This window comes from Physeter macrocephalus, chromosome 8, assembly GCF_002837175.3.
Source record: "Physeter macrocephalus isolate SW-GA chromosome 8, ASM283717v5, whole genome shotgun sequence".
Taxonomy (NCBI): Eukaryota; Metazoa; Chordata; class Mammalia; order Artiodactyla; family Physeteridae; genus Physeter; species Physeter macrocephalus.
This window is the reverse complement of record NC_041221.1, coordinates 34,026,514-34,044,063: the sequence shown is the minus strand read 5'-3', so window position 1 is coordinate 34,044,063 and position 17,550 is coordinate 34,026,514.

The following is a 17,550-nucleotide window of genomic DNA, read 5'->3' as shown; positions in this document are numbered from 1 at the left end:
CACCTGTTCCAGTGTGTGTCATCAACACTGGAATGTTGATACATTAAAAAACATCTGATTTTTTTAGTTATAATATTTTACTTGAAGTTTTAAAATCAAAACAAAGGAAGCATCACTGCCAATTTCTCTATTGTTAAGAATCTTCCACAGATGAAAGTGTCAAGTGGGAAGGGAAGTAATTAAACACATGGTGCCTATAGTATCCCAACATCAGGAAGATCAGGAAGTCTTGGATGAAGAGCCAATCAGAAGGCCATACACAGAGGGTGGTTTCTGAGAATGACTGGGGTAAAACATCCTAACAAAACTAGATAAAGTAGGACAATCTAGAAGATCAAATATGTGCATAAGCTCTTACAGGAGAACAGAGTAAGAACCTGGAAAACAAAGTATAAACCTCAAAACCAATGATATGAAAAGAAGATAAGAGTGAAATCCATAGACAAGTGTAAGAATTAGGCAAAGCTGTCATCAGTTTAGACACAGTTGGAACTTGAATAAACACTCATTTTTTCTAGGGCTGACTTTATGCCTTATTTTTTTAATTAATCATTCATACATTCATTTATTCATTTACTTATCCAACCATTCATCAAATATTTATTGGTTGATATTATTTACCAGGTAGTAAACCTAACTATGAGAATGCAATGGTAAAGAAAAAACTGACATGGCTCACCAATCTATTAGTGAGGGATAAGGAAGAAATATCATGGGCACACAGACACAAAGGAAGGTCAGATAACCCAATCTTCAATAAATCAGGGAGCTAACCCAAAGACAAGGATTTATTTGAGGGGTGGTTCCAATATACAGTATAATGCTAATTTATAGTGAAAACTGAAGGTGAAACACTTCCAAAATATTAATATATTCAAGGAAAGAGTTAACATATCTCATGTGTTTCAGTCAGTTCTTCATTTACTCTAAAGCCATTGATGATCCTTGGAGTAACTCAGAACTAAACAACTGGAATGTTGACAAAGTTACCTGGCAATGGTGCTATTCTATGCTCCTAAGATAGTGGGTCAAGGTGAACTAAGTTTGTCAGCATGTTTACAGCAAGCATGAAAGCTCACAGTTGGGCTTCCCTGGTGGTTGAGAGTCTGCCTGCCAGTCCAGAGGACACGGGTTCGAGCCCTGGTTCGGGAAGATTCCACATGCCACGGAGCAACTAGGCCCGTGAGCCACAACTACTGAGCCTGCGCGTCTGGAGCCTGTGCTCCGCAACGAGAGGCCGCGATAGTGAGAGGCCCGCGCACCGCGATGAAGAGTGGCCCCCGCTTGCCGCAACTGGAGAAAGCCCTCGCACAGAAACGAAGACCCAACACAGCCAAAAATAAATAAAATAAATAAAGAATTAGAAAGCTCACAGTGCCTGGTGACTAGTTTGGGGTCCACAAAATAGCTGGTTACGTGGCAGGTGTGACCAGCTCCCTTTACAAGTTTTGGATTCCAAAACTCAAATAGCCTTTCCCTGGCAGGTTCTTCTCACACATGTCCCTGTGCTTTGGAACTAAAGAGGAAGCTATATCATTGCAATTACTGTAGAGTGAGGACCTAAAGCCTATATTATGCATACATATGGCCATAGGCTATGTATACGTTTTAACTGCAGTTCTTATATTGTAAATTTCATTGTGATACATCTTGTCTATTAGTATAGGTTTATGTTGAGGTATCTTAGTCCTAGCATATTATCAAACTGGTAGATGCTTATGGAATCACCAAGAAAATTTGTAATAATTTAATCATAACACATAATTTTAAAAATTAATGTTTAATGCAACTGGCAATTCAGAAGTGTCACTAAAATTGTTAGTAAAAATATTTGGACTGGTAGATGCTGAATAGAAGGTAAATGAAAAGTAGAATAGTAGACTATAAAAATTCAATCTTTGTCTTTCCTACTCAGGCAGCGATAACAAAAAACAGAGAAATATATTTTAAATATATATCCAAAAGTAATTATGACTTATCTTTTATATAGCATACAAATACAGAAAAGAGTTTACATAGTTATTTTGAACTAGAGTAAGAAATCAAATCCAAGATAATTTTTATAACACAAATAAGTATCCTTAGTTTAAAAAAAAATACATCCAGCTAGAGTTGAGTCTCTGTAAAGCTATGTCTGTATCATCACTATAATAACTGAAATAAATTAATTCATTTTAAACAACAAACTGCAATTATCCATGTGATTTATTTGTAAAACGATTCTAAATGATACTATGAAGCAAATTGAAGTAAATTTAATTTGAAAAATGGTATGTTTTAAGACCATATGAATATCAGTGATATTATTCTTGAGAAACATGGTCATGTTACTACAAAGATCAAGAATTTATAAGTATACAAAACTCTGATTATTTTGGGTGTGCTTCTCAGTGTTCCTTTCATTGTCACACTTCTTTGGGACTTGGGAAAATGCATGGTTAAACTTCAGAGTGAATTCCAACCAGGGACATATTGAAGTTTCAGATTAACTTTGAATATATTATATTACATATATATATTTTATATATATTCTGTTTCAAATTTCAGAAAGAGTGAATTAACTAAATCCTACCCTGTATACATTCCCACTTAGCTTCGATGCAAGAATAGCTTATTCATCTTTTTTCTTAGAAGATGGACATGCACATGCACACACATATACACAAACAAATCCAAATATAGTATTTCACAACAGTATATTAGCCTAAATTTCATTTTAAAATTATTTACTTGAATTCCTCGTGAGTGAAATGATTACAAGCTTTCTTTAACTCTGCCCCATCATCATTTTCTAGTGGGATAATTTTCATCCAGCCAAGAATCATTTTTTAGCTTTTCCAGTTTTATAATAGAATTTTAATCTTAATATTTATTTTTCTGCTGTTTAAAACAGATATTTCTGCACTCAACAAACAATACACAATAACAGCATAACAGGCGCCAGCTGACCAGAGCGTAAAATCATGAACCGTTACATACCCAGCCCGTAGAGAGAACAATTTAGAATTCTCATTAAGCTCCCTTAAATAACATCAACAACAACAAATAAACCCTGTACCAGGTTTTAAAATGAGTCAGGATGGCTGCTGCCTTTATTTCAGAGAAGAGAAAGAAAATTTTACATCTGCAATTAAATTATCGTTCTACTTTTCTTGTAAATTATCAGATATTGAGACTTTCTCTAAAATTTTAATGACATACTGCAATATATTACTGTCTATACTTCATTGAATTGCACATTAAAACAAGTGAAAATGTTCTGCAAGATATATCTCAATAAAATTGTGGAAAAAAAGCCTGCCTCATTAGCTCAGTTCACAATATACTGCATATCTACAATGAACAGAGAGTATCTATGATGCTAAAACTGTTGCTTCCAATCCAGTTACTAGTGTGGATTCATCAGTGATACGTAACTCGAATTCTAATAAGACATGAAAAGTTGCTGAAGTGATTTTCACATCCTATTCATGAGATACAGTACTTTAAATTTTATCCTGAAATTATACAGGACTAATAGGTGACAATAACTTTGAGCATATTAATCTTATCTGAAATGAGTTGGTTTTATTAGAAACTTCCAGGTGAAGCTTGTCACTAAATTTGAAATAAGATTGTTGGTGAGGACACTGCATAATTCCTAAACACTCTTTACTTCAGGTGGGATTATGAGAACTTCCAGGAGTTCACACTCAGAAGAAGATTTGCTTTGTGTAAGATTTGCTATGCTCCTTTCTTTCTACCAGTACATATTATGCGGCTTGCCGAGGAAGGAGATGTTGTAAAAAGGGAGATACTTGAAACTGAGATTGCCCTGGCATTGTTGTGATTGGTAATGAGTGAGTCTAGAATTAGTATGAGTGAGTATCTGAGGCACAGTGGAGAATAAGATCAAGAGGATGGGGAAGAAAGGGAAAATTGTGTGAAAGCAACAATGAGGAGGAAAAGAGCACGTTTCCCATCTCTTGGCACAGGTATATGAAGAGTGTGAGATCAAAGCACAGCTACGTGTCAAGAGGGCAGTGGAGGTAGCATATTTCTTAAAGAAGATCAGGGTTTTACTAGAAATTGATGAGACGGTTAATAGCATGAAATGAAGACATCGAGATAGAGCGGGTTTTACAGATGAATAACAATGAATTCAAGAAGGTACAGTCTCAGTAATTGGTGAATGTGGGGTCTGGGGTTAGAAGGAAGAAGGTGCCAGAAGGTATGGCGATTAGAGTACCAAGGACATGGGGCAACTCAAAGTTGAACCCTCACCCTTGCTCCAGCCAAAAGATTTCTTCTCTGTAACTAATATGCCAGTTCTTAAATCTAATACTAAGTACATTGCCTTTCTACCTTTTTCAAAAGTTCATCTTGAACTCGAGAGCCAAGGCACCAATTTATGTATTTATTTATTTATTTTTGGCTGTGTTGGGTCTTCGTTGCTGCGCGCGGGCTTTCTCTAGTTGCGGCGAGCAGGGGCTACTCTTCGTGGCGGTGCGCGGGCTTCTCATTGTGGTGGCTTCTCTTGTTGCGGAGCATGGGCTCTGGGCTCACGGACCTCAGTAGTTGTGGCACACGTGCTCAGTAGTTGTGGTTCGCGGGCTCTAGAGCGCAGGCTCAGTAGTTGTGGCGCACAGGCTTAGCTGCTCCATGGCATCTTCCCGGACCAGGGCTCGAACCCGTGTCCTCTGCATTGGCAGGGGGATTCTTAACCACTGAGCCACCAGGGAAGTCCAGCACTAATTTATTTTGTTCATGTGTTCTTTAACAGTCTTTTTATGTACAGCTTTGATGGCATATTTATATGGACTAATGTCATTCGTTTAAAACTTGAGTACATTTAAGCAGTCATCTCCCTAAGGGAGCTCATAAATATTTCTCTAAATTATTAAGACTTCTGTAATTCTATTAGATGTTATTCCCATTTAAAATTTCCCATCCCATTCATGGAGAGAGAGAAACCAGCCGTCTTACTGATGGCTTCTTCCCAACTATGTTTTCCATTCATCTGTGGTCTCATCAAGGATTCCTAAATTTGAAGTCGACTGTTTTATCTACTTCCACCTCTCTGATTCTCAAATGGCAGAATGAAGTGGGAAGCTACTTACTGGGACCTCTGGATTTTGCTGTTATTTATCAGCTCAGAGCATGTAGGGAGAACGTGATTTCATTTCATTTCCTATCTAGTCTAGACAACAATGGGCTAAGGTCTGGCAGAGGATAAAGTTTGCTACAAGCAGATCATCAAACAAATGATGTCTAAATACTCCACTGTTAGAAAATTTACCAGCTTTTCAAAGGTCCACAGCCTTCCTTGGAACTTCCAGGATTTATGACAGGGTATCAGAGGTATTTGTAAACTCAGTACTCACAGACCTCTGATGTCAAATTCTAACAGGTTTTCAAGTGCCAGATTGCCATTGCCTTCATCTGCCATTGTCCAGTTTCTTCGGTATATATAAATTTTTTGAGAATAATTATGAATTTCCTTTCTCTCTTAATTTCCTTTTAACTTACATAGTTTAATTTGTGCCTGGTTCCCTTTCCTTCATTATCTTTATCTTCAGCAATTTTCTCTTCAAGCAAACATCACAAATCTTTCCATAATATACATTTGCTCAGTTTCCTAGACAGACATTTGTATAACATTTCCTAGTATTCTCAGTCCAAAACGTGTTCACTCTGTTTTCTGAAATATGCTCTATCTCCCTCACAAAAATCTTGTCTGCTACCTGGAAGTGTATAGCCTGGGCCACCTCCCTTGCCTCCTTTTCTGGTTCCAATGTCTCTTCCTTGGGTATTGTTAGTGCTTGAGCAGCCTGGGACAAGCCACAGACTGCCCCTCTCCAAAAACAATTCAGAGAGCTTCAAGAATTAATGTTAGATAATTCAGTTATACAAACTACCCTCTGTGGGTTCCTTCCAACAATATACTGTACAAGAAATTTACTGAAAGGATCAGTGTAATAAAATTACCCCCCAAAAAAGCACAGTCCCAACTTTCTAGTTGGATCAACTCTTCCTGATACATATGTTTTTCCTACTGGCTGCAGAGCTGTGATTCCAACTGTCTCAGCACACCTGTCTTCTTGAGTGAGTAATAATCTAAGCACCATTACTGCTTATACTCTATTTACATCCTCAGCACCACTCCCTCTAGAGTTGGCTGACTTAGAGGAACCCCTCACTTTGTTCCACAAAGGGCTTTAATTTCAGTATAACTTGCTACAGTGCCGAGGTTCAATATTCCCAGATATTAAGGCACTTCTCCCAAAATTCCTTGATAATGTCATAGTATCTAAGAAGATATTTAGTTATTGAAATATCAGAAATTTTACTATATGTGAGATTGAGTATAAATATGTATCCAGAGGAGATTACAACGTTTGTTCTATTTCCATTATGTCGTACAGCTTTTTCACCTCAGATAGTACTCTGGCTTCCTCCTCTTTTTTTAGTCCTTTTTCCACCTCTCTTCTCCCATGATCCTCCAGGTTCCTTTTCTCCTCCTGACTCCACCCACTCCTTTCTGCTCTCTCACCTTCTGTCTCATTTCTGTCCTATGTCTCAGCCCTATCCTGGATGAGGAAAGTAAGAATTTCCTCTACTGTGGGTCCCACAAGTCAGCTTGTATTCCTTTAGATTCTTAAGATAAAATAATCTAAATGAAAAACAAAACTTTGTCAAGTTTATATTGGCCATGTCTCAAGTCTCCATCTAATTATTCACTATCATTTAAGTTCTCAAAGAAGGCAAAGGGTTGGGAAAGACAGGAAAGATCAAATGTCATTCTGTAACATATTCATTTTTCCACTGTATTTTCTAATCCTGAGGTAATATGAAAACACTGTAGAAATATTTATATTCATAAAAGTGTTTGTGAATACCTAAAGAATACATAGTGTTTGTGGAAAACAAATTATTTAAGTGAAATTAGTATCATAATTAATTATAGAAGTCAAACACAAACTTTTTAAAAAATTTAGAAATTAGGGCTTCCCTGTTGGCGCAGTGGTTGAGAGGCCGCCTGCCGATGCAGGGGACACGGGTTCGTGCCCCGGTCCGGGAAGATCCCACATGCCGCAGAGCGGCTGGGCCCGTGAGCCATGGCCGCTGAGCCTGCTCTTCCGGAGCCTGTGCTCCGCAACGGGAGAGGCCACAACAGTGAGAGGTCCATGTACCACACAAAAAAAAATAAATAAAATTTAGAAATTAAATGTAAAAAATGTGTTTAGACTGAAATTCACAAGCAGTTATCACTTTAGAGAATGTCTTATGTAAAAATTATGAATTTTAATACGATATCAGTTAATTTGCTTTTTATTTAACAACCATTTATTGAGCATTTAATATGCAGGCTATATGTAAGGGTAGTCCCTGAATTTATGTCACCTTAAACAAATAAACTAATGTGCTTTAAATTAGGTGAATATTTTTAAGTTGACGTATCTTTGTATCAAAATTGTATTCATTTTAAAAGGTAATTTATTAATGTTTACAGCTTTGTATTAAGAGCATAAAAATAGCATTTGATTGAAAACCAGTTTTCAACAGTGAGGTACTGAAGATGGCTTTATTAGAAATTTGGTCAAAGACTAGAAATTCTTCCATCAAAAATCAGGAAAAACAAGAGAGATTTATATTTTATTATAATTGACTTAGTGATATATTATGATTATTATTTCTCTCTCATCAGAAATATAAGATTTATTCTGCCAGTTTCTTTAGAAGGTGATTTATTTTTCTTCTTTTGATTCTAGTATTGTAGGTTTCACATTAAGTTGATGTGTTGTTAAATGGAAATTCAACTTCCAGTAGGTTTAAAATAGAAAGCCACTGCCTGACTTCAGGCTATCTACACGGTAATTGCAGAAAGAACTTTGTTAGGTCCATGTAGAATGAATGAGCGCAGGCTCTATGAAGTGCTGTGCAGACAATCCACCCAGCTGAGAAAAGACTTTGAAGATGTTTGCCTTAGGAATCCTTGAGCGCACAGGCTGACAAAGTGACTCTAATTCAAAGAATGCAAACCTTCTTGATTTTTATGACGGTAACTACGAGAACCACTGGGAAGTAACTACTTCATACAGGGCATAATTGACATTTTAAAAACATTTTATCTGACTGAGTTAGCAATGCAGGTTGAAATGGAAACCAATTTACTCTGTTGGAGTTTTATAACTCCATGCTATATTTTAAAAATAAGAAATATAAGGATGCTGTATTGAAATGAAAGTTAAGTAATAAAATAGGCCAAAGATGAAACTGCACGGCCAACGTTATAATGTTGTTACATATCACAAATTAATCACATTTTTTTTCAGTTTAGGTAAATCGAATGGCAATAAAGGAGAAAGTTTAAATAATAAAGATGGTAAGACCACAGTTTTTAAGGACACTCATAATTATGTCCCCATCTCCATTTTTTTCTTCTTCCTTATAGAAACTTCAATTATTTTGTGGATAAATGGCTGCATATCGAAGTGGGCGGAGCCCTCATTTTTCACAAACGTGGTTAAGTTCTGGTCAAGTAAAACTTAGCAGAAGTGGTGAGAAAAACTTGTTCTCAAAGGGAAGAGAAATGGCTTTTTTTGTCCTTTTCTCCTCCTGCTAGAATTAGTGGTTGAAGCTCAATAAGCTTTCTTGAAACTCCAGTTGGAAGGATACGTAGAACTGAGTGGGAAAAACAAGATTCCACACCCTGTCATCCCTAGATTAACTACTTTCAGCTTGTTCTATGTGGCAGAGAAACTTCTATGTTGTTTAAAATGTGGATATTTTGATTGTCACTCACAGGCAAGCTTAATCCTAAATAATGCAGAATTTTGTATAAGATCATGCCCTGCTCACTTGTTACATTTATCAATGAACTATAGAGTAATAGCTTTTAATGAGCATAAAATTAAATTGTCTCTTCTATCTTCTATTGTCCCTATTTATGGACTCATTCCTTGAGCATTGTGAATAAGACCCTATATGCTTTCACTTTTCTGAATATTTCATTCAAGAAGGAGTCACTGAGATTGTCAGTCAGAAAACTTAGGTTCAGTGCCTGAGGAAAAAGTTCCCAACACATGACTAGGCTTGAAAGGTTAAACAAAATTACACCTGCTACTTTGATGGAGAAGAATATTTCATAAAGTGATACAGAACTGAGTCTCCACATTCTAACTGCTAGGAAACAGCTAATCTGAGGGAGAAGCAGTTCACATTTTTCTCTTTCCCTTGATATTCTCAGTAGTCCATAAAGCTAATAAGAGAAGTAAAACTAGAAAGCCAAATTGAAATTGAGCTTTCCTTGAGGTCATAGGTATTATGCAGTTGGAATTTTTATTTAAATAATTAAAATCCAAAAATTAAATGAGTTTGTCTTGTGGTTTGGTCATGTCAAATTTCCTACACAGCATTGCTTCTCAAACTGGAGTATGCAGCACATAGAGGGCTTGTAAAAGAAATGACTGCTGGACCCCAGACCTAGAGTTTCTGATTTAGCAAGTCTGAGTGGGGCATAGGAATCAGACTAGTTCCCAGGTGATCCCAATAAACAGATCCAGGGACTGCATTCTTAGAAACTTTCTCTAAAGTACTAAGGATTCATGTCCATTAGACCAAATGAGGATAGATTAAAGAATGAAAGATAGCTCAGTTGTTAAATATTTGTTTCCCACAAAGTTCATATGTTGAAATTCTAATTTCCAATGGGATAGTATTAGTAGGTGAATCCGTTGGCAGGTCATTAGGTCATGAGGGTGGAACCCCCATGACTGGGATTAGTGCCCTTATAAAAGAGGCCACAGAGAGTTCCCTTGCCCCTTCTGCCATGTGAGGAAGCAATGAGAAGATGACGGTCTATAAACTAGGAAGTGAGCCCTCACCAGACACAGAATCTGCTGTCAACTTGATCTTGAACTTCCTAGCCCACTGAACTGTGAGAAATAAATTACTATTTTTTAAGCCACCCGGTCTATCGTAATTTGTTATAGTAGCCCAAACAGACTAAGACAGCAATGTAGGGAGAAAAACATTATCTGTTAATACTACCAATGATCATCCTATCATTCTTTTAAAAATCTATGGCAGCAGTGCCAAAATTGGACTGAATATAAGTAAACTCATTAGTATTCAAAATGGAAGCCTGAGTTTAGGTGCTGACATCAGATATGACAATGTTAGATTAACCTAAAAAAAAAAAAAGTGTAAGGTAGGATGACTAAGATTTGAGAGAAGAGTGCCAAGGATGACCCCTTGTTGCTGGCTTCTCTGACCAGCCTAGTGGTACAAACAAGACTGGAAGTTGGGTCCATTTTGGATGTAGATATTAAGACTGAGCTTCCTGTAAAAGAGCAGGTACCAAACTTAAGCATACATGACAATCACATGGGGTGCTTTTGAAAAGTACAATTTGAAATCCTCACCCAAACCCACTGATAAATCTTACAGTTGTGATCTCAGTTCATTTTACAATAAGAATTACAGGTGACTTTGATGCAAATGGCCTGATGGACACTGTTTGGGAAACAATGCTGTGGGAAAAACAGCTTTTAGAGGCAGCCCACATTCCTTGGCTCTCTGTCCCCTTCCAGCAATGGAATCATTCAGACTACTGCTTCCTTCATCACCTCTTCTCCTCTCACTGACTTTCCTGCCTTTTTGTGTTAAGGACCCTTGAGATTACATTAGGCACCCTCCTGGAAAACAAGAGGAAAACAAATCAAGTAAGAGATGGGCAAATACTTATGTAGACATTTCACCAAAGAAAACACACAAATGTCTATTCCCATGAAGAGATGTTCAACCTCATTAGTCATTGGGTAAATGCAAATTAAAACCAAAATGAGATAGCACTATCATTGAGAAGAAGGGCTATAATCCAAAACACGGTTAATGCGCAGTGTTGGAAACAAAAACTCCTATACATTGCTAATAAAAATACAAAATGTACAGCCCCTTTGGAAAACATTTTGACAGTATCTTTAAAAAGTTGCATGTGATCCAGGATTCTACTCCTAGGTATCTACCCAAGCAAAATTAAAACCCATATCCACACAAAGAGCTGTAGTAATCATTCATAGGAACAAACTAGAAACATCTAAATAGTCATCAACTGGTAAATGGAGAAACAAAATAAAGTGCATCAATACAATGGTATACTACTCAGCAATAGAAGGAACAAACCATATATACATCTAACAACTCTAACAAATGGATAAATCTCAAAAACCTCATTAACTGAAAAACTCAAACTGAAATAACTATGTATTACATTATTCCATTTAAATAAAATTTCTAGAAAAAACAAAAAGTGTGTGTATATATAGCATATACACATTCTTATACAATATATATACACATTCATATACATTTGATAAATATATATATCATATATATAATGATCAGTAGATAAAACAATCAGTAGTTGCCTGGTTGCCTGGCACTGGGTATAGGAACTGAGATTGACTGAAAACAAAAACATCAGAAAATTTTAGGGATACAGAACAAAGAACAATGCATCACATACAAGGTAAGATAAAATTTTGATCAAATTAGTCCACAAAACCTACTAAACACTAAATTTAGAGGTATAATTAAGGTTTGTAGTTCACTCTTTCTCCTTCTTTTCCTCCCTCTCTGGTTCATATATTTGTATGAATTTATCAAATACAGTTGGTCTAAGTAAGAAGAAAGGATCCAACATTAAGATATTTTAAGTGATTTTGTTTTATTTAAAGTATCTTAAATGATTTTAAAGGACAGATATTAAAAATTTAGGTAAGAAAATAAAAATCCACTGATACACATTAGGAGAACCTAAAGGTCATACACTCTAAAAAACAATTTGAAATAGGCTCCCCAGCTTCCTTCTAAGAGAAGCTTTTTCAGGAAACACATTAAGAAGCTTAAATTTCTAATCCTTCAGAACTGACTGGGTGCTTGAAATCTGAAAATGCCACAAACCAGTAAGTTGAAACTAGTCCTGTATAACATAAAACCCATGCCCATGGAGAGGAACCACAATTAAGAAAGTCAAAGATTTAGAAGCAAGGCTTAAGCGTTTTAGCAAATGTTATCAGGTTACAAAACTGGCAGACAATGGGAAGAGCCTAGCCAAAAAAGAAAGTCTTTCAGCTCTTGGGTCTCTTCAGTTTTCTGTTATAAAAATATGTTTTAGAAGGAATCATTTTTAATATAGACATAATATGCAGCTTAGTAAAAATATTTTAGCTTTACCTCTTAAATACCTGTGTGTATTTGCCAATACCTGTGCTTTGATTTAGCTTGGAACTTTATGTCTGGGATTAAGTTCAGATTCCGCTAAATGGACTAATCCGGGGCAAAAAAAAAAAATAAATAAAAATCAATAAGCCTCAATTTTCTCATCTCCTAAAGGACATAATAACATTTACTTTTGCACTGTCTTTATTTTTAGGGGTTGAAATATGTATTTATTTCATAATCTTCAAAATAGTAAATGCTTAGGGTAGAACATTCAGGTAGATTTCTAAAGAAGAACCCCACCTCCCAAGATTCCTGACACTTGTTTATTGACTCAAGCATGAAACTAAATGCTGCTATAAAATGATTTTACAGTTGTAAATAAAGACACAAGACACTTGACCTATAAGTACTCAGATTATCTGGGTGGTCCTGACTCAATTAGGTAAATTATTTTTAAAATAGAATTTGCTCTAGCTGGTAGCAAGAGGGATCATGAGAGATTCAAAGTACAAGAGGGATTTGATGCACTGTCACTACCTTGAAGATGGAGGGGCCACAGGGCAAGGAATCAGGTGGTCTCTAGAGAGGAGAGTGGTTCCCAGCCCATAGCCATCACGGAAGCTAGGTTCTCAGTCCTGAAATCACAGTAGCCAAATCACAAATTTGGCTAACACCCTGAAAATAAGCTTGGAAGAGGATTCTTCCCCCCAGATCTCTAGTTTGTTTGACATTAAACAAAGGACCCAGTGGTACCTACCCAGACTTACAAACTCTATAGAACTGTGATGTAGTAAATGGATATTGTTTTAAGCCACTAAAGTTTTGATGATTTGTTAAATACAAAAAGAAATCAAATGCAACATTTACCAAAATGTAGTTCCTCTCTTTCCTTTCATATAGACTGATAGAAACAAAGCTCATTAACTTTTTTTAAAATACAACAGTCTACCGTGTGTGGTGACTGCACACTGATAATAAAGTTCATCATAAATAATTACTAAAATTATTTAATAAAGCTCATTAAAATACTAAATAAACACTTTGAATCCCTTATAACTACTGTATGAAAAATATTCACAATAGTTTTCAATTCCTTATTGCACAGGTGAAGTCATTCTTAGAATCAGAATGCAGATGACCCTTGAACAACACAGTTTGAACTGTGCAGGTCCACTTATACACAGATGTTTTTCAATAATAAATACTATAGGACTACAGTGTGGTTGGTTGAATCCCAGAATGGGAACCATGTATATGGAGGGCAACTATAAGTTATACGTAGATTTTCCACTGAGGGGGAGGTTGGCACCCCTAACCACCAATATTATTCAAGGGTCAACTGTAGTTTATGTATGAAGTTCTTCTGGATCTTTATTTAGCTCTTTTTCTACTGGTTGATGCAACCTCCATATTTCAGTAAATACAGTAAATTTCAGATGGAGGTGTATATTCATAAGCTACAAACTTAGAATCATGGTGAAGCAAAATCATAATTTACCTGGCAAGTTTTTGGACTCAACTGGTTATATAATTTATGTTAGGCTTAATTTAGGAACATCCACATTGTAGAGATACATCAAGCCAGAATATATCTGTCTCTAATCAATTCCTATTGACTCTCTATTCCGCTTTGACACATTGTCCACGTGGGAATTAAAGAGAATTCACGGGTCTATGCAAAGGTCTAGCATAAGTGGTAAAGACCTTGATAACCTAGTGAACACTTTCCAGTTTTTCCATCAATACACATGTACATCTAAAACAACCGTGACAGTGTAGATCCAGGCATAATTAATTCTCACCGTCTTACAAAGTGATTTGCACTGTCAATACCCAGAGCCTGGAGTGTCATTTCCTTGGCTGTTCTTCTCTTGGCCCCATCACTGAAGCCACTGTCTATGGCCACTATTACCTTGTATCACCTCAGCCCTTGTTGGAGAAGGTCTTGAGTTACTGAGACAGAGGTTCAACATATTTGAGTGACTGATGACAAAGTTGCCACATTAGATCATGGAAGCCAATGGATATGGCTCATTTGAAAGGCAAGGAAGGAAGGTGAGGTAGAGATAACAGATGTCTTGGGATTGCAAAAGGGTGAGGCCAGTTGAGCAAGTTCAGGATACTGATGATTCCAAACAGACCAATAGGAAAGTCAAGAGGAAGGGAGTGGAGACGAGATGGCCAGAGGGAAGATGGAGAATCAGAACATGGTGACCATTTGACTAATGGTGATGAAGAGAAAACTTAGAAGATGTCTTTGGGGATAGTTTTCCCTTTGATTGATTTCAGTTTGCTAGTAAAGATTTTGCCTGTGTAGTAGAGCAAATTACCTTTGTGGAGTAAAAGACTGAGGGTACTGACCATGATCCCAGCATTCAGTACCTGCCTGGGCAGGGGAGTCCCAGCCAAGGTTACAAGTAAGCTTCAAGTACAATGTGCCCAGAAAGAAGCCACATTCCATGTGAAAAATGTTAATAATGAAAGAAAACATGCTGACTTCAATAAACCACTGGTAAGAGGTAGGAATCTAAATACTACGGAAGATACAGTAAATGGAAAACTGGTGCTGAAGAGGGAATTTGTTTTTTAAGTGGAAAAGAAGTTTGAGGAGGAAAATAAAAGTGAAGACCCAAAAGCAAGAGCTCTCAACCTTCTCTGCACATTAGGATTGTCCTGGTTGGGGTGGGGTGGACTTTTCTTCATTCCAGTGGAACCTAGGCTTCCTTATCTTAAATTGAAACTTATTCCAGAAATAACAACCATCTTTCTAAAAGTTTATCTACCATTGGTCTAGTAATAAGGAAAAGTGGTTTTTAGTCCTATAACTGTTGAGTAACTGGGTAATTTACTTGTTATTCTTCACATCAAAATTTTATTTATAAAATGACATGTTTAGTTTATAGATGACATCTCTGGTATCCATCTATGCGTCTCCCTATATAATAGGTTTTGGGATCAGATTCCTAGGGTTAAAAGTGGGACTTTGCTTTCTGTTATTGTTGTTGTTGCAGGAACATGGGTCAGTTCTTTTACTTCCTATCTCTGATTTTCCTCCTCTGAAAAAGAGAGGTAGAGTTAGCTCTTACCATATAGCACAGAAATAAATAAGAAAGTATATGTACAACCAAACAATAACTAGAACATCCTAATCTTTTAACTATAAGCTCATATATTTATATAAATTTTAAAATATAATCATAGAATATATATGTTCAATATTCTCTTCAATAATGATATAAGACAAATCTATATAACATAGTATAAAACACAATATCTATATGATTATTAATAACATATCATATGCATTTTTCTGATATAACCTACATTTGTATATTACATATTGTTAGTATGTTAATTCCCAGACTGTGAATTAAATGTCAACTATTTTAAAATTTTTTACATGATTCATTATGTGAGAAGTTATGTAGTAACCTCAATATGAACATTACATTTGCTTACTTTCAAATATTTCATTTTTATAGTAAACAAATAAAAGTTTCTATTTAGAATCAATTGAAAACCATTCTTAAAATTTGTTGTAGGTAAGAATACCAAACAAAGAACAGTGAGAAAACTCAACATAAACCTCACTAATGCTTTTGTGAAATATGATCTATTTGACACTCTTAATACAAAAAGTATCCAGCATCATTTGGTATGCACTTCAGGCAAAAATGCTATTCTTTTTTTTTTTTCAGAATTGAAAATAATTTATTCACAAACTACTAACATGTTTTAATTTGGATTGCTATTGGAGAGTGTAATTGCTCTATTTTATAATCGATTAGTGAAATAGTTACAAATATCAGCAGATTTGAACAAAGAAGGAAGATTTCTCTAATTTCATGAGCTATTGTTTAAAACCTTATAACTGAGAAAACAGGTAATTGACATTTTTATTAGTAGTACAGCACCAAATTCTTAAAGCATCAGTCTTAATAATCAAAGTAAATATAGAGGGCCTACATTTGCTTTTCAGAAAATTTGAATATGTGTTTAAAAATATCAAACCTAGCTAGGATGATCAAATACCACCATGTATATATTTACACAATATTAGAATGGCTTATTAGAAAGTGTTAGAAAACTTACAGTTGAAGACAATGGAAAAATATTATCTTTGCTCATAAAAACACCAATGAGAATATCAATGAAAAAAAATCTTAAAGTAATTACCTTTGTTTTAAAGGAAAGAAACATGTACTTCCATCTCTTCTGCTTAATAAAGTGCATTCATTTATTACTAAATGTTTTCTCTTTATTAAAAATATTTGCCATATTTGGCTAGTTATCAGAAAAGTGTTATGTTTATTACCTTGTAAAAGGTTTGATTAAAGGAAATAACTGAAATAATAACAAAACCTTCTTTTGGAAAGCTTAATGTAATTGTTTTTTGAAAATGAGCAAATATAAGCAGAGCTGAATTGGTTTTAGTGAGGAGTGTTTCAGGAAAGGTGAATAAGATGAAATGGCTGAAGTTTATGTTAAATATAAAGAAGTAAGAAAATATTGAGGTAGAAAGATAATTCCAGGCAGGTAATGAATACCTCATTAAGAGATATGGATGTTATTAAGTGCACAGGGGGAGAAAGTGGAGTCTTGATCAGGTCACCGGAATGTTTCCAGAAAGGATGGGAAATGACAGTTATTGAGAATCTTAGGATAAAGCTCACATAGTAATAAGCGGAAGTTCTGGCATATGAGCTAAGAAAATGTTGACTCCAAAGCCCACCTTCCCTCCATTACACTGCATTGCAAAGCAATGTGAATGAATGGGGAGAGAACCAATGCTTGGATTCCTAGAACCAGCCAAGTGAATGAAAGGACCTCCTTTAGAAAACAAGGCCAGGAAAGAGAGAGATTAAAGTTTTTGAGTTTTAAATAATTGCACAGGGAAAATAATAATGAAACATTATAGAACTGGGGACTGTATCATGATCCACGGCTAGTAAATCTTTCTCCAGTGTGTTGGGGGTGGGTAAGGATGGGAGGTTATAGGGCATAAGAAGCAAATAGTAGTAAACCTCCTGGAAACACAGAATGGGAAGATGTTAAAAGTAGAAGTCTGGCATTAAGACAGAATTAGTCACAGGGCAAACATGGTGTGCATTAAGCCGCAATAAACCAAGACAAAATTTTTTCAGTAACAAGGTTGGGAAGAATAACAACTCAGAAAGACCTATTTTATTTGTAAATTAGAAAATCACGGTTGTCATTTAGACATGGAATCAAGTGTCAACATAGGATCACTCAATACAAACGAAGGACTAGTTGAAGTTGGATAAAATGAATTACTAGAAGTATACATTTCCCTAAACATTCCCTAGCAATTTCATGAAATGC